At 33.9% G+C, this 6,283-nt stretch overlaps 1 long non-coding RNA gene across 1 annotated transcript; it reads right to left on the bottom strand.

Annotated features, from left to right (window-relative positions):
* Window positions 1-1,031: 1,031 nt before the first annotated feature.
* Window positions 1,032-2,389, bottom strand: LOC107768092 (uncharacterized). The gene is made up of 2 exons (XR_012696951.1): window positions 2,212-2,389; window positions 1,032-2,105 (listed from the first exon to the last, which is right to left on the bottom strand). It is a non-coding gene; the product is annotated as an uncharacterized LOC107768092 (long non-coding RNA).
* Between the last annotated feature and the right edge of the window lie 3,894 nt (window positions 2,390-6,283).

The following is a 6,283-nucleotide window of genomic DNA, read 5'->3' as shown; positions in this document are numbered from 1 at the left end:
TCTCTTCTTCTTCATTCTCAAGAGGAATGTATCAACAAAACTTCCCTTCCATATAGATCGCCGTGGCATGAACTAATTTCTTCGCTTCGATTCCGCCCCCAAAGCTAGCTCCTACTCCTCCTTCTCTAGATGCACTATCAACTATCAGAACATGAAAAGCTCCACTATTGAAGTGAGAAGTGCTTGAGAACGGGCTAGTTGGAACTTAAGTACTAAAGAAAACAGAAGATGCTTGTGTTTAAACAAGTTGTTGATCACGGTAATAAACTAAGAAAATTATTTACTTTACATATGAAGCAATAACCTTTGAATGACACAAAATAATGTAAAAGAGCAAATTTTTACACTATTTATTGCAGGTAACAAGTTAAACCTGCTACAACAAGTTAAACTAAACTGATATTGTAAGAATATATTTTACTGACAGTGTATGCGGGGTAATTCCAATTAAGAATTGCTGGCTGTTCAGAAGCATAACAGGTAACTGTTTAGCATTGCATCGGAAGGACAAGCAAAGATCTAGATCCGATCAAAGTGTTTCCTCTACAAGAGCTTATTGAGTAACAGAGAAACAACTTGCATATAAATTGTCTCTCCTTGTTTCAATTTCCTGCATTATCATTGAGGCCCCACTTTTCTGATTTTGAAGAAAAGATCATGTTGTTGTGATTAAGAAGAAATTAAACTACTCTTTCGCACGTTCTCTCACTTAATAGATCATAGCTGACACTTGTTGGAACTTTCTTTTATTTATTGTTAATTCTCTAGCAACAAATTCTTAGAGAAAAGACAACAAGGAACGTTGTCATGGAAAGAGAAAGATTTGGGCGAAGAAAATGCTACAAATTTGTGACAAACTTGCCAACTAAGTATTAGGATGTTGAAGTGGCAGTGTTAGCTTAATGGTGAACATTTCTGCGCATGAATAGGTCAACTTGCAGTGTGCTTAATATTGACAAGTCCTAGTTATTTAGCTCTAATTAATAGGCACGCGTTCGCACACGCTGTTATTCATGTGGATAAGTTGCAGATAAGCACATTGCTCGTTGAACTTTTATTAGGACAAAAAATTTCAAAAGGTAAAAAGACATTACAAGGTGTGATTGGACTGTGAACAGTAAGAATTCATATAGACAACTTCACTTCTTTGGGATTGCAGCGTAGTAATTGTACTGGTTCCATAGACAACTCGATCAAACTTTGCCAATGCCAGCTGAAGAGGTTCATCAAATGGTTAGGATGGAAATTGAGTCCATCATTTTGCGCACTCTCCTCAAAACAAAGTGAAACTTAGCATATACTAGCTCTCATTGGCAGATGATTTATATGGCCACAACGTGATTGTTTTAACTGCATATATGGAAGAAACTCAAAATTTGACCCTGACAATCCTCAATGAATCAGCAATAGCAATAGGCCAAGTGTAAACTACTCTTAAAATGATTAAATCTCTTCTATTTACAGTTCAAATTCATAACCTGCTAAGGGGGAAAAAAGAATCAAAATCTTCAAAGAACACTAAATCGTAACCTAGGCTTCAACAGGACTTCCATGTGAGGATCTGACCCTGAAGACATGCTCTTCCCCTGTGCATTTATCTACTTTGACAATCCAGCGGCTCTTTTTCCCTGAAACGCCAAAGCTACTGCCTTTATGCGTCGTTTTAGTCACCAATAAGCCTTCTCCTATGGGTAACAAATGAGCATTAAAGCTTTGGCATCTCCATGACGCATTGTACCCCAAAACGATGGCAATTTCCCCGATTCTTCGTGCTGTTTAAAGAATGCCTTCACAGTTGTTGAGGTTGCAGTCAATTACTATACAATCTGCTCTTCTGTAGTCATTTATTAGTAGAGTTTTGGCATCTCCAATGACAAACTCAACATGTCTCGGTTATTGTGTAGAAATTTTAGTGATGGAATTAGTTTGTCAACACCACTAAGGATGCAAATGACTGTGCCGCCAGTTTGCTGGGCTGCAGCCACTAGGGCTAGTGTGGTGGAGTCGGCTGCACCAGCACATGCAACAACCATCAATTGCGCGTTGTTTCCTGCAGCAAGTGCTGAGATGAATTCTGATACATCTGGCTCTTTAGCTCTCTTTTCCTGGCAAATACAAAATATACAACATGAGAACAGAAAATTTTGGAATTTGTTGAGTGAAATATTACTAAGTAGTACAAATTGATGCAAGCAGTGAAGTTGTACTAACCATTTTTATTGCTCTGAGATAGGCTTTGGTTGCACTTTCAGCTGACCAACAGGCCATTTTGCTCCCCGTGTACTTGTTTTTCTTTGAAGATGATGAATACCTTGTATATTGTTGGCCAATATATAACAAAAGAAGAAGGGGCTGTAGTTATGGCCAAGAAATGGTGTCATATCCAACAGGAAATTATCCATATAGATATATATAAAGGGAAAAAAATGCAAAACAGGGTAAAAATACTACTTAAAAAAATTACAAAATCGTGATGAAGGCAATTTTCACTCGTTTTATGTGCAATAAATTTTCGCAGTTCCCAAATACATGGGTCTTCGCTGTACTGTTCAGCATCATGAGGAGACAAATGAATATTTTATTCCTTCAACTAAGATTATTTGAAGCAACTTGAAAATATCAACCCAGAGACAAAACTGATCAGAACCATGTTAGTCCTAATTAACACCCTTCCAGCAAACTTCTCGTATAAATCAAGATTCGAGTTTAGTACTTGAATTAATATATTATCTAATTGGGCTACTGCCTCTTATGTCCTGGTCCTTTGGGGTACGATATGGTACAGTATCCTTCAAGAAATAATGATTAAAAAATGAATTTGATCTGGATTTTAGGTTAATTATCTTTGAGACTGGACAATGGTTTATTTTGCTTCCTCTTTAAAAAGATGAGCGGATTCAAGACAAAGCAATGTGTACTTATAATCTAGGCAAAGACTAGGTTGGATTGTTTATGTTTTTTCTTTAATGCATGTCTAAGATTTTCTAGTACGTACTACGTTTTTGTCCTTGGTAGATTGGAGGAAACGCAACGTTCCACCTTCCACAATTAAGAGGGGTAGTTTCATCAATAGCTATTATTATCGCACTAATATTATAACGCAAAAAATAACTCAATTGTATATGTTATATCTAACAGAAACTAAAAACACCAAGATAATGCTAAATCCTGCACCATTTTTTTTTTTACATTATTTACGATGTATGAATGATGAAATAACTTAGCCATGTGCCTTTCTGATGTCTTGCAATCTGCTTCATTGACAGGGAACCATTTGTTACACTATTATATTGTGCAGGAGGATTGATTCAAGCTAGCTGTACCATATACAGCACTGTGGCGACCTAGCAATTACACTCGTAGAAATTCATAAATGTTGGAATAGATTGGAAGAACGTCGATAAATTTAAAGAGATGGGTGAATGGACAGGTTATGGCCTGAAAATTTGGTGGAAATAGTATTGCAGCTAACTAAGGAATAGTATTCAACATGGGTTGGAACTTGGAACTAGCTCAATCAATTGCATCGAAGGTGGTCAAGTAGAAAATCACGAGATGCATCTAAACTTTGGTGGATAGAGTTATTTAGTACCAATTATGTTGATGAGAAGTAGCAAGCACGCATCGAACTACTCGAGATCTAGCTAGCCGGAATACCATGGTTATAAAATAATTGCATTTAAAAGTAACTTCCACACTCTCTCAATTCCCCACTAATTAGGTGCCATGTCATACATACAATCTAGGGGAGATATATTATGACTAATTAGGAGTTATGACAAGAGGTTCTTTGCATCTTTGCAACAACTCTAACTCCATATATGCCTTTCTTCATACCTAAATTAAACTCTCTGCACCACTTCGAATATAATGTTATAGGAATTAAGGGATTAAAAATTAAGTATCGGGACAAGGAAATTTCCCTTTAACCAGTCGCAAATGAGCATAAACTTGACAAGGAACCTCCTAAATTAATCGGCTAATTGCCTTGTCGCTTCCACCTACTTCTGTGGATTTCTCATGTAAGTTATAATAGAAAAAAGTAACAAGTTAGTTTTTGGGTCTTAGAGGTAAATCATCCGTGAGGGTTTATTTTAATATTTAACTTGACATAATTGTCAAAACGGAAAAAAAAAAAAAAAAAAAAAAAAAGATGACAGTTCTTTTCTTGGAGAATGTGCCTCAATGACGAGTTGTTCTTTTACTTTCTTTATTTTTCTTGAGATGTGACATAGACAAAACATAGTGTAGTTTCGACTTACAAAAGCTAGAAATTATTGAGACAAACTAATACAGGTTAGGTTGCATTTAGTCCAAAATCTTTAAAACGAGTTTTCATTAAAAAAAAAAAAAGGCAAGTATTTTAGGGGAATGGGTAAAAATATCCAAATACCTTGATGGGACAAGGACTTCCTATATATGATTACTAGATCTGATCTACTGTCCATCCTACCTTCTCTATGTTTTTGACAGCTCATTTGTGTTTTAGTAGAGTCTTTCAGTGGCACGTTTCGGTCATCTTCCCCGTTACTTAGAAAAAGTGAGCCATCGATTTAGGTACAAGATACTAACTTGCAAAAATATTAGAAACCATAACTATGCATTCAAGTAAATAAAGTGGAAACTAAGGAATAGATAGTAGTATACATTAGTAATGTTGAGAAATGGCATTTATTAATCAAAGCTTTACCAGCAATCTGGTAAACAACTTTTATTCTATTTTACAAAAGAGAGAAAAAAAAAACTTATTTCTATACATTGTTTTTCATCTATGACAATCTATAAGGAAAAAGACAGCAACATTAAGAGGAGACCAATCAAAAGTTACATTGATGAGCCTAGATAATGAATGACCCGCAACGATCAAGCAGCCATTGGGCCACCTTACATAATTGAGGAATCCGGAACCAAAAATGATCTTTTTATATATAGGGCCATAATACATGACGCTATATACTAACAGTAACGGAACCGTTAAGGTATAGCGTCAGGTATTGTGGCGCTATACTGTAAAAGCTGACATGGCCAGGTATAGCGCCACAATACCTGGCACTATATATACAGCATTAATGTATAGCGCCAGGTATAGTGGCGCTATACATAGATATTTTATACCCCTCCGTCTTCTTCTCCAATTCATCCATCCACCATTATTTTAAAACTCTTCCCCTCTTCTTGGTCCCCCACCGATTCTGCCCGTTTCTTTAAAAAAAAAAATTGGGTCCCCCCGACACATAAAACTCGAAGAAAAAGGGTCCCACATTCGAGTAGAGTTTCGTGCTATTGTTGATTCACAATTCCGGAGTCAAAATTTCAATCTTTTTGTTTTGCCAAAATTCTAAATCGAGGTATTTCGATTTATTTTAAGTTGAAACATTTATAATAATGTATATTATTTGATTTGTATGTGTTCTATTTCGGTTTGTATTTTTTTTTCGAAACTAGCATGTTAAATTTATCCGAATTTAATATTAGTGTTTTCTAATAAAATATAAATTAGTAAAATAAATTTGTCTGTTAATATCCTGATTTATACATATGTTTTTTCATTCCGTTTTGTATTTTATTTGCAATTAAATTTATTTGTTGTTTATGCTTAGTTTAGATTATTTTTTAGCGTAGTAAAATCCAGACCTTTTTAGCGTAGTAAAACGTAGACCCTTATAGCGTAGTAAAATTTAGAGCCTTGTAGCGTAGTAATGTGTAGTATTTTAGCTTAGAATTCCTTTTGTTTAAGTATCTTATACTGGTAGTTGAAAATGCAAACTTTGTACAATTAAGTTAATAATTGTATCAACACACATAATTAGTAATTTGTACAATTAAGTTATTAAAAAATATGAATTTAAATTATAATAAAAATACATTATTTTGTACAAATTATATATATAATTTGTACAAGTAAGTTATTAAAAAATATGAATTTAAATTATAATAAAAACACATTATATATATATATATATATATATATATATATATATATATATATATATATATATATATATATATATAACAATATTATTTAATCGAATATGCGCATTACTTTTTTTAGTTCTCCATTCGTTTGATAGTTTCATAAAATAAAATTTAGTACAACACAAGCACTTAAACTTAACTTCTACTTCAATTAAAATAAAATTTAGTACAACACACAAGGAAAACATTACTACAGTACAAACACAATCACAAACACAAATATAGCAGGCCAACATAATAAAAATACATGAAATATGAAAAATACACTAAACACATACATGCCAATGTTTAGCCCTGGTTGCTATTT

The sequence above is a fragment of the Nicotiana tabacum genome, chromosome 11 (assembly GCF_000715075.1).
Source record: "Nicotiana tabacum cultivar K326 chromosome 11, ASM71507v2, whole genome shotgun sequence".
Classification (NCBI taxonomy): Eukaryota; Viridiplantae; Streptophyta; class Magnoliopsida; order Solanales; family Solanaceae; genus Nicotiana; species Nicotiana tabacum.
The sequence above is the reverse complement of the archived record's forward strand: the minus strand, read 5'-3'. Positions and strand labels throughout refer to the sequence as shown.